Source organism: Rhipicephalus microplus, chromosome 8 (assembly GCF_043290135.1).
Source record: "Rhipicephalus microplus isolate Deutch F79 chromosome 8, USDA_Rmic, whole genome shotgun sequence".
NCBI lineage: Eukaryota > Metazoa > Arthropoda > Arachnida > Ixodida > Ixodidae > Rhipicephalus > Rhipicephalus microplus.
Window position 1 is genome coordinate 16,050,680 of NC_134707.1, and position 16,666 is coordinate 16,067,345.

At 45.4% G+C, this 16,666-nt stretch overlaps 2 protein-coding genes across 2 annotated transcripts in view; one reads left to right on the forward strand and one right to left on the reverse strand.

The window, feature by feature from the left end:
- Nucleotides 1-16,666, reverse strand: part of LOC142768831 (uncharacterized) — a 308,858-nt gene that overhangs the window by 167,695 nt on the left and 124,497 nt on the right. The gene's annotated exons all lie outside the window — the stretch shown is intronic.
- LOC119164181 (xibalbin-1) overlaps nt 15,509-16,666 on the forward strand; it is a 181,580-nt gene continuing 180,422 nt past the window's right edge. The window contains exon 1 of the mRNA XM_075871173.1: nt 15,509-16,185. The gene's annotated coding sequence lies outside the window, so the exon portion shown is untranslated. The remainder of the gene's footprint in view (nt 16,186-16,666) is intronic.

Consider the following 16,666-nt stretch of genomic DNA (forward strand, 5'->3'; position numbering starts at 1 on the left):
GCCTGGTGCCTTTCAAGGCGATGCCGGAAGTCGGTGTAGCTGAATGTATGACGACAACGGTACGCTCTCTAGGCGAAAGAAACTCATTCGAATTTCCTCACGCTTCTCTTTGGAGAGGAGTGGGAATTTTTTTAAGGAGCGCTGGTTTTGTCGCCCACCGCGCAACGTGAGAGTAGATGCGTTTCATAATAAGTGAACGAGCGCACAAATGTAAAAAATGTCATGTTACTGGTCTTAGCCCATCCGATTATTGTATTCGATTATTGTTTGCTATCTATCTATCTATCTATCTATCTATCTATCTATCTATCTATCTACATATCTCCCATTCCATCCGTTCATCTACGCAGCGGCCCGCCCACCCTTTTCCCGTCGGAGCTGTTATGCTTTTCCTTAGGCCATTACGCGTTCGCATAAAATGTCACCACCACGAATGGCCCCCACATTTCTAGCACGTGCAACGCAAAAACTAGACCAGTGTGCGATCTTTTTGTCGTTTTCGTCATCTCTTTAGCATTTGAAAACGGGTGCTTTACGTGTGCTTGCTCGCTGCGCTGGTTTGTTCAGCCGAACATTCAATACCTTGCATGTCCGAGAGAACTTTTGTACACAGACAAATAGAAAAAGTAAAAAAAAGAAAAAAACTCATCTGGCAAAAAAAATGCCCTGATGATGCGGCATTCTGACCCGCATCCCCAAATCCGAAGGTGGGCGTAGTTACCACTCGCCTTTCGAGGCACTTTTTTTCTCTCTTACTTGGTATTCTATACAAATGTGGTTAACGCACATAGAAAGCGTGCAAGATACTTAAGGCCTCTAAGGCACGCTAGCTCAACCAAAGATAGTCAGATATAGTATATCAAGCATCCGGGAAAGTCCCGCCGCAGTAGTCTAGTGGCTAAGGTACTCGGCGGCTGACCCGCAGGTCATGGAATCAAATCCCGGCTGCGGCGGCTGCATTTCCCATGGAGGCGGAAATGTTGTAGGCCCGTGTGCTCAGATTTGGGTGCACGTTAAAGAACCCCAGGTGGTTGAAATTTGCGCAGCTCTCCACTACGGCGTCTCTCATACCTATATGTTGATTTTGGGACGTGAAGCCCCGCATATCAATCAACCATCCGGAAAAAAAGTGATGATTATTGTAGGGAACGAAAGAGAGGAGTGATCGAAGCATGACACTGAAAGAAAGAGCCCGAGAGAAGAAAGAGAAAAAAACGAGAGAAACAGATAAAGAAAAAAAGAGGCAGAGAAAGAGAGACAGTTATGAATAGAAAGAAAGACAGAATGCAAGAGGAAGGAAGAAAAGTATAGAAAAAAAGAATAGAAAAATTGATTGGAAGAGTGAGAAAAGGAAACAAATATATAAAGAGAGAAAAAAAGGAATTAGAAACACGCAAACAAAAAGACAGTTATTGAGAAGAGCGAAAATTAAGAAATTTATTAAGAAAGAGCAAATTGAAGATAAATATTAAACAACACCGAGCTGCTACGTACTGTCTTCATGCTTGGAAGCAGTAGTGCAAAGCTACCATAAATATTTGCGTTTTTTTGTAAGACTTCTTTTTATTTATAACTGAAAACATGCTGAAGTGCACTTCGTTAGAGTCGGCTGTCCCCAAAAATAAAAAAAATTGATATTGAACTAAGAAATAAGGAAGCTTATGTTTGATGTTGTTCATCAGACTGTTCTCGCTGTTTACTGCTACCATTTCCTTTTTTGGAAGGGGGGAGGGTACTGTTTGTTTCCGCAGCCTTTATGAGAAGTGACGTTCTATACGTACAAAAGGGAGTATCATATTCCAGTACCATGAAAGAAACCGAGCAGCGTGCCCATAACGCCTGTTTTGCCATTGTTTCTACACTAGCGTGCTTTAACGTCACATGATTTTATTTCATAGGCACAGAAAGCGGACGCAGACACTAAACGAATGCAAACAAAGTGGTGGTAAACATTAGGAAGCAGCAGTGAAATTTTTCTAGTACACAATGGAGAAGGGAGAAGTGTAGTGAACTGGGGAGGGGGAAGGGGCACAGGGCGCGATTTTTCATTACCGCTAGAGGGTGAAGAAGGGCACTCTATCACGTGACATGCCACGTTGACAGGCAGAGAGAAGGACGCGAAAGCACATACTTTGGGTGGTTCAACCTTTTCCCTGAAGCTCACTCAGGTGAGCATCTCTGGTAAACACTGCATGATGGTGCGCCTAAGTAAAACCGGAAAGAGCTGAATTGTTTGTACAACCTGCCACGACGAAATCTTGTCCATCACTGTGCTCAATCTCCAGAAACATTGCTTTCACGGTTCAAACTAAACAGTGGATGGTTGAATTTCCTCTAAAGAAAATTTACAACCATAAGAGACGTTTTACACTACCATTTTCTGTCGAAGGAATATTTATGAACAATCGGCACGACACAACGTTGCAGTACAAGATCGTGCAAGTGCTAATGCGCTTCTTTCGATCAACCAGCATATCTAGAAGGCGTTAATATGAACGCCTTTTCTGAGTTTACTGGTCTGTTTTTTTTTTCTTCAGTGAAAGTTGTTACATCACAACGACCAGTTTCTATGGTGAAGCGTGTCCGCCCCGACCACCGGTGTCTGTAAACACTATAGCGTCCAATAGCAAAAATAAGGAAGAGCAAACTATATAGGGTACTATCCCGGACACTCTGCGTGGCATTCGAGTAGTCTACCACAGAACAACGCTACCGCCTAAAAAAATACCCTATAAATGTGCAACGTCGGTCTAAGAATCACGTTAACTTGTGTTTTGTAACATGGCAGACGAGTAAAATAACATCCAGTCGATCATCACGCAATATTATAGCAAATCACAACGAGTTTGTGATTCATTGCTGTCCACCCACTGCGAGGTGCTCAGCTAACATTCATCAACAACCCCAAGCTGCATGAAAAAGTACACGTCTTACAGGTTTGTAGCCAGTCCCTTGCTTATCGGCTGGAAGAAGAACTTGTGTTGTGGATGCTGAGCTACCTCACAAAAGTTAGGATTTATGGCGTAGTTAATACATTGCATGTATACTTCTATTAGTGGCCACAAGAAATTTTAAAGGGGCTTTCCAAAGGCAAGCCTTTCAACTTTCGCTTGTCGGTGACGCCTGCGATGTTTAGAGTGATGTGCGTAGCAATCGAGCACTGGTAGTTTCAGTGGCAATATTTGACGAGTGCTACAATGCTGTAACTGAGGATAGTCTTAACGTCAAACACAGTTGGCATTGCCCTAACACAAAGCTCTACTCTAAACTCGCATTAGTCAGTATCATCACCGTCGGTAAGTTTTTGTTACCATGAGAGCTGCTATCAGATTCCCACAAGGACCGATAGTGTTTACAGATACCGCCGGCAGCGGTGGGGGTGTCCATATACACTATCGCACGAAATAAGAAAAAATCTAAATATATAAACACCAAGGACCAACGGGATTTGAACCCGCGCTCTCTGCGTAGCAGTTAAGTACTCTACCAGCCAACAACCCAGTCGTAGAGTGCTGGGCTGGTAAAGGTTTCATATCAAGTAACTGACCCTATTCAGGCTTCATACCGGGTAAGAAATTGTGGTGACAAGTGTAATGTAGCGTTTTAGAACACTATAACGTAACAAGCAGGCGTCACACACCACGAATTGCGAAACAAGTGGGTCGTTGAATGCTCCGAAACATTACGAAAGCCTGAAGCATAACTCATCATTGTCGTCAGCCAGAACCTCAACCAAGTGCACATAATGACTAAATATTGTGTAGCTGGTACCAAGGTTCTCCAAAGTATGATGAATAATAACATAATGAACGCTTTCCCAGTACACAATTGTGATTTATGGCGTAGTAGGTACCATGCAAGTGTAGTTATAGTAGTTAACCAAAGAGTTTGTTTGGAAAAGGCTGCTCTCCTAGCATTCGCTCTGATTGTTCGGCGCGTTGCGCGCAGGTTTGGCGTTTATTTAGTCACTAGACCTTCATTTTGATGATTGCGATGGCGCGAAAAAATTTACACGCAACTACAACGAACACAGAAGCTGAATCTTATAATATTTTGATGTCAATGACCTCTTTTGAAGTCATTTAAAGATAGCATAATTTAGGCTCTCGCGCCTGCGAGCTGGTGTTGTCCCCAACTTATAACAACCGCGTTGTTGAACCTGTCAATTATTTTATGTGCTAGTACACGCTTATGTTCTTGTCCCATGGATTTTCGTTCTCTCGTACGCCAGACAACCTTTGATTTGTGTGCTATTCTCGGCGAAAGCTAATTGAGTAAAGCCTAACTTGCCTGAATAACGTGTACTGCGCAGAGCACAGTAAATGTCAGCCATTGCCCTTTTAACAAACCCACACGAGACGAATGGGTGTGGCTTTGTCGTCATTATTAAATACAATGGCTCGGGAGTTTTGACGACTGTTTGTCGATGTTGCCAGAACTAGAGTCTTATTATTTCGTTCTTCAGTCAACTCCTTTTCATATTCGTTTCACAACTGCATGCTCCCATCTGGCAATAGTGCGAATGGAGAGACAAAAGCTAAAAAAAAGCAACTTCGGCAGCCCGTAACACTCTCTACCACTTAAAGGCGAGAGCATGGGGAGCAGTGGCACAGCATTAGGGTGAGCACTATTCACGTGCTCCGTCTACTCATTTGTTTACACTCATCATCACCGCTCTAGACTGGGTTGTCAGGCTCAGTCTCGGTGGATAAAAGAAGAGGCTTGCACCGTCGTCAGTTTTGGGACGTTGCTACGGAGAATCTTTAAATACAGTTAGCGATTTTATTAAGGCCTTCAAACGTATTCTATTGTAATCCTCAATGTAATAAGTACTATTTCGTCTCATCAAAAAGTGTTTTAACATAAATTCTGAATAGGTAGGTCAAGTAAACGCAGCTGTGGGTCATCTCAATTGCTAAAATATTAAAATCTCTTAAATCATTTCTTTCTATTTCCTCCCTTTCCATCTCTGTCGTTTTGTTTTGCATTAAATATATTTTAATTCTATTTCATTCCAAACCATAGTTTTAATGTTCCCAAAAAGTATTCTACGCATTTTTGGCTAACCCCCCTGAGTGCGTATGGGTCATATTTTCAAGGCAACAAACGAATAAACAGTGTTGCGTGAAAAGTGGTGGAAAGAGCTTTTCAGTCCTGTAGTCCTCTTCATGTTGTGGGTCCTCATCTTCTGCCGTTATGAAGCATCCAGGGAGCTACGTTCGGGTCGCCGTCTTTACAACCAGTCATCGGCCATGTCACTTGATGACAAAAGCACCTCGGCTCCTTCCACCTCAATTGCGCCCGTGGGGGTGCCTTCTTGAATTGTTGCCTCCCCTCAAAAGGATCCCTCCGTGTTTTCTGGCCTTCGCGGTGAAGATGTTCAGGAATGTTTAGAGGAGTACGGCCGTGTGAGTTTGCTCAACCACTAGACGACCCTGCGAAACATGTCTCGAGTCCTGTTCTATCTAAATGGTGTTGTCAAAACTTGGTTTTTCAACCATGAGCCGGATTTCGCCAACAGGGCCACATTTAGGCAGCTCCTGCGCAAAATATTTGCAAATCTTTCTGTCCTCCCGGACATCGCTAAACGAAAGCTTGCGTAGCCGGTCCAGCACAAAGAAGAGTCCTACACATCGTACATAGAAAACTTCCTCGCTCTTTGTCACCACTTCGAAAACTCGACAGTGGAGAATGACTGCATTCGGCATCTACTGCAAGGCATAGACACCATGGCTATAACGCCCTGGCGGCAAAGAATCTCACCACACTCGGGGATATTTGTTTCCTCTTGTTGAACTATTGTTTAACTAATTAGTATCGTGGATTGCAACCAATTTTGGCATCACTTTGAAGCGCCTGCTCAAAATTGTAAGCAATCAGCCCCCCCCCCCTTGCGGAGAGACTTTTGAGACGTGCCTTTTGTAACGTTCACACTGCTGTTTTCAAATCGTGGCCCCACATGCAGAAAAGAATGAAACAATGTAGGTGCTTTGAGTGTCAGCTTTGGAATTCTGCGCTCTCCGCGTAGCTTCTGCGAAGTCAAAAATACTCGATTATTTTGTGAAACGTCACAAAGGGTCCTTTATTAGGTCATGTAAATGGTGATTCCTGGAAAGTTTTCTTACTCAGATGAACACTCACACTTATTTGAAAGCTAAACTTAATTACCTTAATTGTAACCTTCACCGCAAACACTCGACCTGAAGTGCCCACACGTACAGGATAATCAAACAACACATTCTTTCTTAACGCTTCGATTTTGGCATTAGAGATGTTTTAGGTTATACAATTGTGAACCAGACTTCCTGCAATACATTACTAGTCGCCATGCCAGAGACACGCATTCAATTTCATTGATGTTCTCATGTTTTTATATCACTGCTCTCTCCAGTCAGCAATTCTTCACCTCACATTATGTTGCATGGCCTCCATGATCGGTTCATATGTGACCAAGCGATGATCTCATATAATGACGTCGTCATAGATGTCACCTTTTGACGTGATCATAATGTCACATATTTCTATCACTGTCGTAACGATCTAGTCACAACATGACTTGCGCAGTTAATAAAGTCTTTTGATTCTAACACGACACTTCACAACTAAAACCCGCGTGGCTTACGTCATCAATGCGATCTATGTGGAATGTCATAACGACGTCATCAATGCCGTATACTTGTGATGCCACGACGAATTCACAGTGAATTACGTGACTTCTCTATCAGTAACGCCTTGTTGTGATTTCATGACGTCACAACAAAAAACACGTGACCTACGTGATTGCTCACGTCGCACGTCACACGGCTTTTTGTTGTGCCGCGGTCTTGGCATACCAACAAGGCGTCAATTCGTGGCTTATGTCACATCGTTTGCTGCAATACCTTTTTCACCTTCTGCATTTCGCATACAGGCATCCGCCAACAAACAACTTCAGCTTTCCGTCTTATTTCACGAGGGCTTAGCCATCCAACTCGGCAACAAAGCCCCCAATAGCGCTTTTCTAATTGACCTAATGAACAGCGTTCACCCCGCACCAATTAGGCTGTCTTTATCGGTTTACTACTTCGTATGAACTCGGTTTATATCTACGTAACTGGCCAACGTTACATAAGCCACATTTTTTTTTCTTTCTTTGAACCAAACACACTTTCATTCTTTCTTTCTTATTGCTTCACAATAACGATAAGAATGGCGCATTGTCGAAAGTTGTCAATAAAAAAGTTTGCATCTCAGAAGACGTTCTCCAAAGATTTCTGGATCTTTTTGTGCGACTAGGCGGGCTGCGTGATTACTAGATAATTATAGCGAAGCCGCTTGTAGCCTGAAGGAAAGGCGCTTAAGTGCGCTCGGGCTAATGAGTGAATGCGGCAATTTCTGAAGAATTCACTCCACGCTCTGCGACTTTACGTGTTAAGCCCCTTTTCCGATGAGCACCCACGACCGATTCGCTACTTTGCATGTCTATACCACCTTACTTCTAGCTTGGAGATTCCAACTCGACCACGCTAACGTAATTAAGGTTCTGCAAGTGTGGTCGGGAAGTTTCAATTTTTTTTCGTATTTTGCGGATACGTGAACTTGATTCAACGCCCTCAAACTTCTCTGAGAGTTCTTCATTTTTCGCCATTTGTATAGGCTGAGGGACGTATGCTCTATGGCACAGTCGTTTAACGTAGTGTGCTGCGAAACCAGACGCTGCGGGTTCGATTCCTTGGCCAGGCGATTATAATAATTATTACTGTCTATATATATGTATATATATATATATATATATATATATAAAATATATGTGCGTTTACGTGAATCAAAAGAAAGTTTGATATGCCCGGTGAACGTATAGTCAGGAAATGAAATGGCAAATTTCCAAAATTTAGATGTTTTTGTTGGTCAACGTTCCGGCCGTGGCATGGTTTTCGTCAGAACGTAGGCCATTGCCACCACCAAAACCTTAACCACTAAAGCTATTCATTTTCACAAAGTGCACCCCTTCATTTCCTCATATATATATGTATATATATATACACGCTGTGCACACGGGAAAACGGGAGCACAGCCGGCACTGCTCTCGTAACTGAGCATGATGGTGACGACAAAAATCAACTGACAGTGTCCGTATAATTACGGTCTTTATGAACTTTAACAGCCAAAGGTGCCCTCTCCGTGAACCCTTCCTTCGTTATTTTATTCCGGGAAAACATGCATACTTCTGCGGCTTGTTTACGGACAGAAACTGATAAGCGATCAATCCAGCAATGTGTGGTTCCAAACAATGCTCCTATAAAGTGATCGTTCTCCTAAAATATGCGCGAGGCACGGGCTGCGTAGTGAAAGAGCAGCCGGCATTTTCTCACCTATTGCTCTACTTAACGAATCGTCACCGCCGGATGTTTCTGTACAGTTATACAGGCTAATCTCGTGTGAGGTTGGAGCTGCCTTCGATTTGTTCGACTTTCTTGTCTAGCCGCCTTTCGAATGAAACTGAATCCTATTTTGGCATCGATTCTTAATTTGAAGGTGAGAATTGCCAGTTTCTTGATAAGCAGATGTAGGCTGTTTTTGACTGGGTCGTTTGTAGAACTCTCCATACGCTTTAATGCAAATGAGTATTGCGGAGAGCCGCAAGATGACGGAAGACTTAGGAATGAGAAAAGAAAGAGCACCCATTTGTGGCATGGTGCAACAAGGCAATCCATTCGGAATTCTCAAAAAAAGAGCATCTTTGTTGCCGAAACTCTTGTCCTGGTGCGGTGATCGAACACGTGACCAACGCCTTTCAGGGCGGTCACTCTACCTATACAGCTAACCAGGAAGCAAGAAATTCGTAGCTTCTCTCTCTTCCTTTACATGTGTTGCGTGCACTCTTTTAAAAGTGGACTGTGCGGTCAATGTCATGTCTGAATCAATCAATCAATCAATCAACTGTTTAGTGACTTCGATGTCTGTCACAGTAAAGTGCTGTTCTTTTTCGAGGCGTAAGCACCATCAGCCGTAAAACAAAATCGAACAATACATAAGTTTATGTCAGGCTCTCACATTTGCACCATCAAAAACGCGTCGCTGTCAGCTCGACTCCAACACGTACCTGAAGGCCTAAATGAGGTTGAACCCATACTAATGGCAGTTCGTTGAACATCGATTATTTGCTGGACTTTTAGAAGCGAAATAAAAAGATGCTCTGCCTGTAAGTGCGAGCGACAAACGCGCAAGACAAGGGTCTATTGCTGTTCTGCAGAATTCAGGGCTCCTAGAGCGTCAGAGGAACAAACAATCGCTTATTTCTTTCCGTGACCTTCTTATGCATTGTTTTTGGCGGCCATTTTCGACTGATCTTTAGTGGAGTAATAATTTTGTGAAATGAACCCTGATAGTCCAAACGCTTTGAGACCAACAACCTTATATACGATCTAGTCCGAAGCTCTGAAGTGTCACTTTCGAACAACGATCCATTAAACAAACATGCAGTTGCGTTGATTACTCTCAGTGCACCATCCGGCCACTTCGTCAAACTGAAGCGAAAACTTTCTACCTGCCAATTGTGAGCCACTGCTGAAAATGATTTGTAATTTTATCTCCTAAGGAATTTTATCTCTTAAGAAAATTTTTCCCTTACTACTTTTACTCCTGGCCAGTAGAGCCATAGACTTATTTTATTCGTTTTAATAAATTCGGAGAAATTAGAGAAAAATAAATTCGAAGAAATCAGATAAATAAGCGCCTTCCATGGTTCCTTGGTGTGGAATGGCGAGACGAGGTCAGTGGGCGGCAAGTCCTCGAAGCGAGCCCAGAAGTTGGGGTTCAGTGAGGCAACGCCTCCACATATACACAGCAGCGTGAATCGGTAATGCTCACGTGGATATAAGAGTACACAAGGAGGCACAGAAGGCTGTCAGGTTGGCACCAGGTGATCAGCGGCCTCCTGGGAAGGCTACGTTGAGTGGGTGTGTAGGCCACCGTTCAAGGCGATTGTTTGGGCGATGTCATGGTTGGTGGCCAGGGGCTCCGGCACCAGAGCGTCCGATTCAGAACAGCCCACCGCTCAAGTTACTAATTCTTGAGCGTGTTAGTGAGCTGACTTTGCCAGAGTGACCTGAGTGGGTGGTGACTCAGACCAGTTCAATGTAATACGGTTAGTCCCGCAGCAGAGACGGGCGAAGTAACCGCAAGGTGATAGGCGAAACAAGTCCTTGGGCGAAGTTTGAGATGGCGGGCTTAGAATCACTCGGTACTACATTGGCTTCAGAGAAAATGGCAGCCAAAGTAACGGTCGCCTCCCCCACATCGATGGCGTAGACTGTGTGCATGATGCCGGCTATGACTGTCGTATCGTCCTGAGGCTGCATGGAAAGTGAGACGGAGACGATAGCAAAGGCGTCACCGGGTAAGGTGAAACGAGCCACGTCCACGCAAACAATGGCTGCGTGGTTGACGTGTGGTCACACGGGTTCCGCAGTGGGCGTCATGGTGGCCTGCGAGCATATTCTTGGGCTTGACGTGGACGATTGCTCGAAGGGTGTGTGGTAGTGAAACTAGGTCTGATGGAAGAGGCAACCTGGCCGATGGAAGAGTGGATTCAGCGACGAGTTGGTGAGCGACATAGTCGTCGTATGGTGGGCTTCAATCAACTCGCAGATGTTGTGTACCCCAAGGTGGAGAAGGCGTTCTGTTGACACGTTGGGGGCAAGACCGAGGGCAGTCTTGTATGCCCGACGGATGAGCACGTCGACCTGGTCGCGTTCTGACTTCAGAAGCTTAGTATAAGGCAGGTCTTAGGGGAGACTGGAAAGGACGAAAGCGTCAGATAGGCGTAGCAGATCATGTTCGCACATACCCTCACGCCACGCTCGAAAACGAGCTAGCATGCGTGCAGTCTGCTGAACAGAGAGCGTGAGCTGGTGAAGGTTTTACGAACTATAAGAGGCCAGAAAAAAAACGACATTGCAGTAATTGAGCAGCAGCAAAGCTAAACCTTCAATAATCAATTCACGAGTTGGAAACTCAGCTCGCAAAGGCGTCAGCCATGGCGAACTGAAATTGGTCTGAAGGATCTTGTTATATACATAAATTACTGTGATTCCATAGGCCAAATGACTATTTCAGCCATGAAGGAAAAGATTCAAGATGCAAAATGCTCTGCTGCTGCATAAATGATTTTTACGTGGCGCTGTTGTGAGTTGCTGGTTTAGATTATGGTGAGGTCATTATGCAGTCGTCAGCAAGCTTAACGTGAGCAACTGCAGCCTGTCCTGCGACTGTTTTATTGACGTTAGTGCCCCTTACCTTTCGGTTCTATTGCCGAAATGTGACCCATGCATGCCGACATTATTATATTGCCAACAGCACCCGGCGCTTTGCCACTCGTATCCGTAAAACTACCATATTTCCACGGCGCAAGATAACGAGTAGTTACAGCATAACTATGAAGGAAGAAACATGGACAGCAAAGAGCGCTCTTTCTCGTTAATGTTCCTTTCTTTGGTAGTTACGCTGTTGAATGATATGTGGGATTTAACGTCCCAAAACCACCATATTATTATGAGAGACACCATAGTGGAGGGCTCCGGAAATTTCGACCATCTCAGGTTCTTTAGCGTGCACCGAAATCTGAGCACACGGGCCTACAACATTTCCGCCTCCATCGGAAATGCTGCCGCCGCCGCCGCCAGGATTCGATCGCGCAACCTGCGGGTCAGCAGCCGAGTACCTTAGCCACTAGACCACCACGGCGGGGCGTTACGCTGTTACTACTCGTTTTTTGGCACTGTGCAAATATGTTGGTTTTAAATGACCAACTAGTCCAAGCATCCGTCTTATCACCTCAAACTAGTCCAGGTCCCGCGTCATATAGATGGCTTGCGCTGACGTCTCTGAAACCACTATGTTGGTGGACCGCATGGTACAGGCAAGGTTTCTCACGTCCCACGTGATTATATTACTTGCAAGTCCTTTCATTATTGACAGGCAGAAACCACTAAACACTCTGGCCATATTGTTATCAAATTGAAAAATCAAGCGCAATGTGAATACGCCACTTCTACGTCATCAAGGTCACCATGTTGGTAAACCAGTACGTTACGAAGCTGCGAACGTGAAGTCAGTGCAAGCTATCAATAGCGTTCGCCACGACATGTCCGCAGGTCATATGATCACTTTTATGAGGTCGAGGTTGAGGTTGAGGATGTTGTAGGAAGCCGGCAGATCTAGCCTTGCATAATTTGCAGGCAACTGCACCGCCCGGTTTTCTTTTTGCTAGTTGTAGCTAATGTCCTTTGTTTTGTAACTAAGCACGAGCAGGCTTTCAAAATAAAAATCATGCATAGCGCGACGTAATTCTGCATAAGACGGCGGCCTTTGTGCTATTCGACTTGCAGTATTGTGTCGGTACTCAATCTCGCTGCACTATACCCCAAACATTATTGCCACTTATCACCAGTCACATGCGAGGTCTGTAGCAATCGAAAATTTCAAGAGAAGTCACACAACATCTGTTTCCTGAAGATCGAGGAACCACGCGGAAACACAATATCAGTCACGCTGTCACATGGCGAGCCTAACTGTTGCAGTTCCTCAACTAAACCTTGCCACTCCTTCTTAAGCTCACGACATTTAAGCAAATAGTGCTCTATATCACCGTTTTCCTTTCACTTCGAGCACCAGGGCGTCGGGGAGAGCCTGATCTTGTGGAGCCATGCTGGTGTACGCGCTGATCTCATTCGGACGCGATGAAGCAAGCAGGCTTTTTGCCTTGATAGCCCTTGTACCACACATGGCTGGTGAGGCGTCAGCCATAACGAGTGAAAATGCTTATTGACAGCCTCTCGTAAGATACGCTGATTGTCTTTGGGAGCCTTCTTCGTTGGTGTAAGCTCCAGAGCACTCCGGGCAAGTCTGTCAGCCGCCTCATTACCTGCTATACCCACATGTAATGGAATCCATTGAAACTTAATGTTTATACCATTGCCATGGAGGTCTTTAAGGATTCACAGCGATCTTTGAGTGCATCGATCCAAAAGCAATCCATGTTTTAGCCGCTGCAAAGCGGGCTTACTGTCCGAAAACCGCACGACTTGTTGCTGCCTACAAAGCGTCAGTTGCTTCAGGTCTGCCTGAATTGCCACGCTTTCACATGCTGTCGATGAAACAACGCACTCGAGTCGCGCTGCCCAGGACGCCTTTAGAGACGGTATCACAAACGCTGCAGCGCTTGCTCAGCGCACTATTTCGACTGATCCATCGGTGAAAACTTTCAAATGATCGGCTTTTCTTCAATATATTCGAGTACCAAAGAACGTACTTCTGCTGTGGGTGTGGAACGCTTGCTGTGCATTCACGGAATCGTCACCTGACAGTCGACATCCTCATGTGACCAAGGTGGGTCTTGTCGAAGTTGTCTTTGTCTGGGAAAATCAATGATAACATGGCGAAGGGTGTTGAGGGTCACGAAAGCTCGTGATTCCGTGCATTGCCGAAGGCGACTGAGTAGTGCTCATCCTGGGCTCGATTCGCCAAGTCGGCAAAGCTGTGTCAGCAGTTGTTGAGAGCCGAGAAGACGTAACGGCGGAAGGCGAGCTTTATGAAGGACGTTTATGCTCGCTGCAAACTTAGGCACTCCCAAAGCAACTCTGAGGCCTTTACGATGAAGTTTGTCCAGCCGTTCCTACTGTGACTCACTCAGAGAGATCACAGGCATTCGGAAAAGCACACGATTGACAATTAATGTCTCGTGTAACTTTATCATTAATGTTGGGTGGCTCCCCCAGCTTGTTCCATCACATGTGATGCACCCACATGTGATGCATCAATTAAACAAGTTAAATACATGAGATTCTTCGGAAGCCCAATAGACACCAGATGAATTGGCGAAGGGCAGTAAACAAGACAACGCCAGCGCTGTCAACTCGTGTAAACATTCTTCGAAGGATCACTTCTATGCGCCGTGTCTCAATAATTATTATTCTCTTGATCATGGGCACACTCATTTTATTGTTGCCGGATATGAACGATTGACCATTGTTGTTGCTAGTAGCAACAGAAGTGTTGAGCTGATGAACACGTGGATGAAGGTCTTCGAGGCATGGAGGATGCGAACTGTCGAGAGGAAGCATTGCGCAAAACAAAAAACAAAATTAGAAAGAAAAAAAAAAGTTGTGCTTGCGCGCCCAAATTATCTTACTTCAACTTTTCGAATAGAAAAAGGGTACTGAACTTTCCTTTTCATGGTTACGGGGGGGAGGGGGGTGCTGTGTTTAATCATCGGTGTACATAAACGATGCACACGTTTGCAAAAACTGCAGACTGTAAGCACGCCACGAGCGATTAGCCCGCCAATTTCAATGCACCATTTTACTTTTAAGCAGGCTTAGGCGGTTAGTCAACTACTTCCCCCCTTCTTTATGCATTCGAGATTCTTAACATTTCATGTGTTTCTTTTCACTACAAGACTTGCAGTGTCAGTTTGGTGTTATTTCACTCTTATAATTTTTGTGCTCACCAATGGCATTTACCTCAGCATATAAAAACATTGTTACAACCACATAAGAGTCACTTAAGCGTTAGCTACTTGGCTCTCGTAAAAGGGTTCTTTCCCTTAGCAAAGAAGGGTTTCGGCCCTACCCCGCTACACAAGCCAAGACACGAGCAACAAAGGGGCACATTGGGGAGACATTTTTTTTTTTACTCTACAAGATAGAAAAAGTTCTGTTTATATCCTACGTGGTCACCCATGCACAGTTTAGCTGAAACCACTATCGCCTATCGTAGGTACAAGATGGAAGCGCCCTACACAAAAAGGCATAAACAAGAATACACAACACCTCAAAAGAAATTTGGAAAAAGAATGCGCCAAGTCAAGAAAAAAAGGCGTGGCCAGCAGGCTGGTTCTAAAGGGGGCAATATACATTCAGAAACCTTAGTGCAAGAGCGAGACAATTCTGTCTATAACGGGACGCACTGTCTTAACGGGACGCACTGTCTTAACGGGACGCATCTGTGAGCTCGGTGGGGCAATGGCGAGAACTAGAAAAGAGCAAACGGGCAGTGAGGAGGCGCGGCGGCGGCGGAATCAAAAGCACGCACGAAACGACTTCCGAAGGAGAAAAAATTGTGACTGTGGAGAGGGTCACAGTGGTGGTCAGAATGAGAGAAAGGGCGACAGAGAGAGAAGTGGAGCGGAACGAGTGAAGGAGCAGCAGAAGAAAGGGACGCACAGAAAGGAAGAAAGAGGCCAAACAAACGTTCCATCGAGTGTGTGAGAAGAGTCGCGGTGGGAGAGGGAGAAGTTAGGGAGAGTTTGCGGGAGGAAGGGAAAGGAGGTGGCGGCGTGGCGAAACGTAGGGATGAGATACGTGGGTTGCTGGGAAAAGGATAGAGGGATAGCGCCGGGGGAGAGGTCTGATCAGGAGAGAGAGAAACGAGGAAGAGTGTGTCTAGGGAGGAAGTGGGAAGGGGAGGGGATCGTGGAGGAGCAAGTCGCGGGGCGGCGAGCGTGGGATTTCGGGAGACCGATAAAAAGGGGAGGCCTCGGGCTCGGGCAGAACCCCGGCCCGTGTTGCTTTGCTGGTCTCGCGCCGTGCGCGCGCGCGCTCTGTGCACACACACAACACACGCGCCCGCCGCAGTGTCTGCGTGAAAGCGCACCGCACGCTTCCCCGCATTTCGCCTGCCGGACTGCCGTATCTTGTACTCGCTGCAAACGACTTCGTCGTCGTCGTTACGCTTCCGCCGCTGAGGTTTTTTTCGACTCGAACCGACACCGGCTGTTCCATCTGGTACTGAACGTTCTGACCGCTCTCCCGACCCACACTGTGTAGAAACAGATCGGCTTGTGTCCCGGAGAAAGAAGAGACAGTGAGGCGATAGATCACAAGACCTGGACTGTGCAGTAGCACCACTTCGAGACAGCGCGCCTTGCTTTGGGTGCATTGTGGATTATTTTGCATACTTTTGGTTTTCCCGTTATCGGTCGGAGTTTTCTTTCACGAAATCGACGCTTGTGCCCAGAACGGTACGGTGCTCCGAAGCGAGTTTGTCTTCCCCGGACTGGTGCGGGCCCTTATCGACTGTGCCTTGTTTCCACTTCGGTCGGTTAGACACTTTTTCCTTTTATTTTCGAACTACCCTGTGACTTTGTTGCTCGAGACAAACATCCGTGTTTCTTGTTTTGGAAGATAGCCAAGCGAATCTTTCGAGGTAAGTTTTTGGCGACCCTTGTTTGCAACTTTTCGCGGAAAGTAATCGCCACACACGCGACCACTGTAGAGACAACCGGTGTTTTATGCTATAACCTAAGGCGAACAATGAGTTCACTGATTTCACCGTTTTTTTTTATGAATGCCCTTTTGCTTTTTGCATGTTAGGATGGGCGGGTCACTGGAAATTCCTTTCTTCTGGTAAAATAGACCATATTAAGAGCAAACACCAAACTTTCTTCAAGTGGTTACCTCTAGTGCAAAAACAGGAAAGACGCCTGATCTTGTCATTTGTATGTATCTTTCATGGATTAGTGCCTAAGTACAATGATTACCTGGTGCAACCCCTTATTCCAACTCCCGTGTTTCTCTCAATTCAATCAAAGCACGTGGAGCTGCTGCAATTTATGCTGTTGCTGTCGCGAAGCACGTTTGACCACGCTCAATTAACGGTGATTGAAAGTAACTGTAGCTAACTCTAA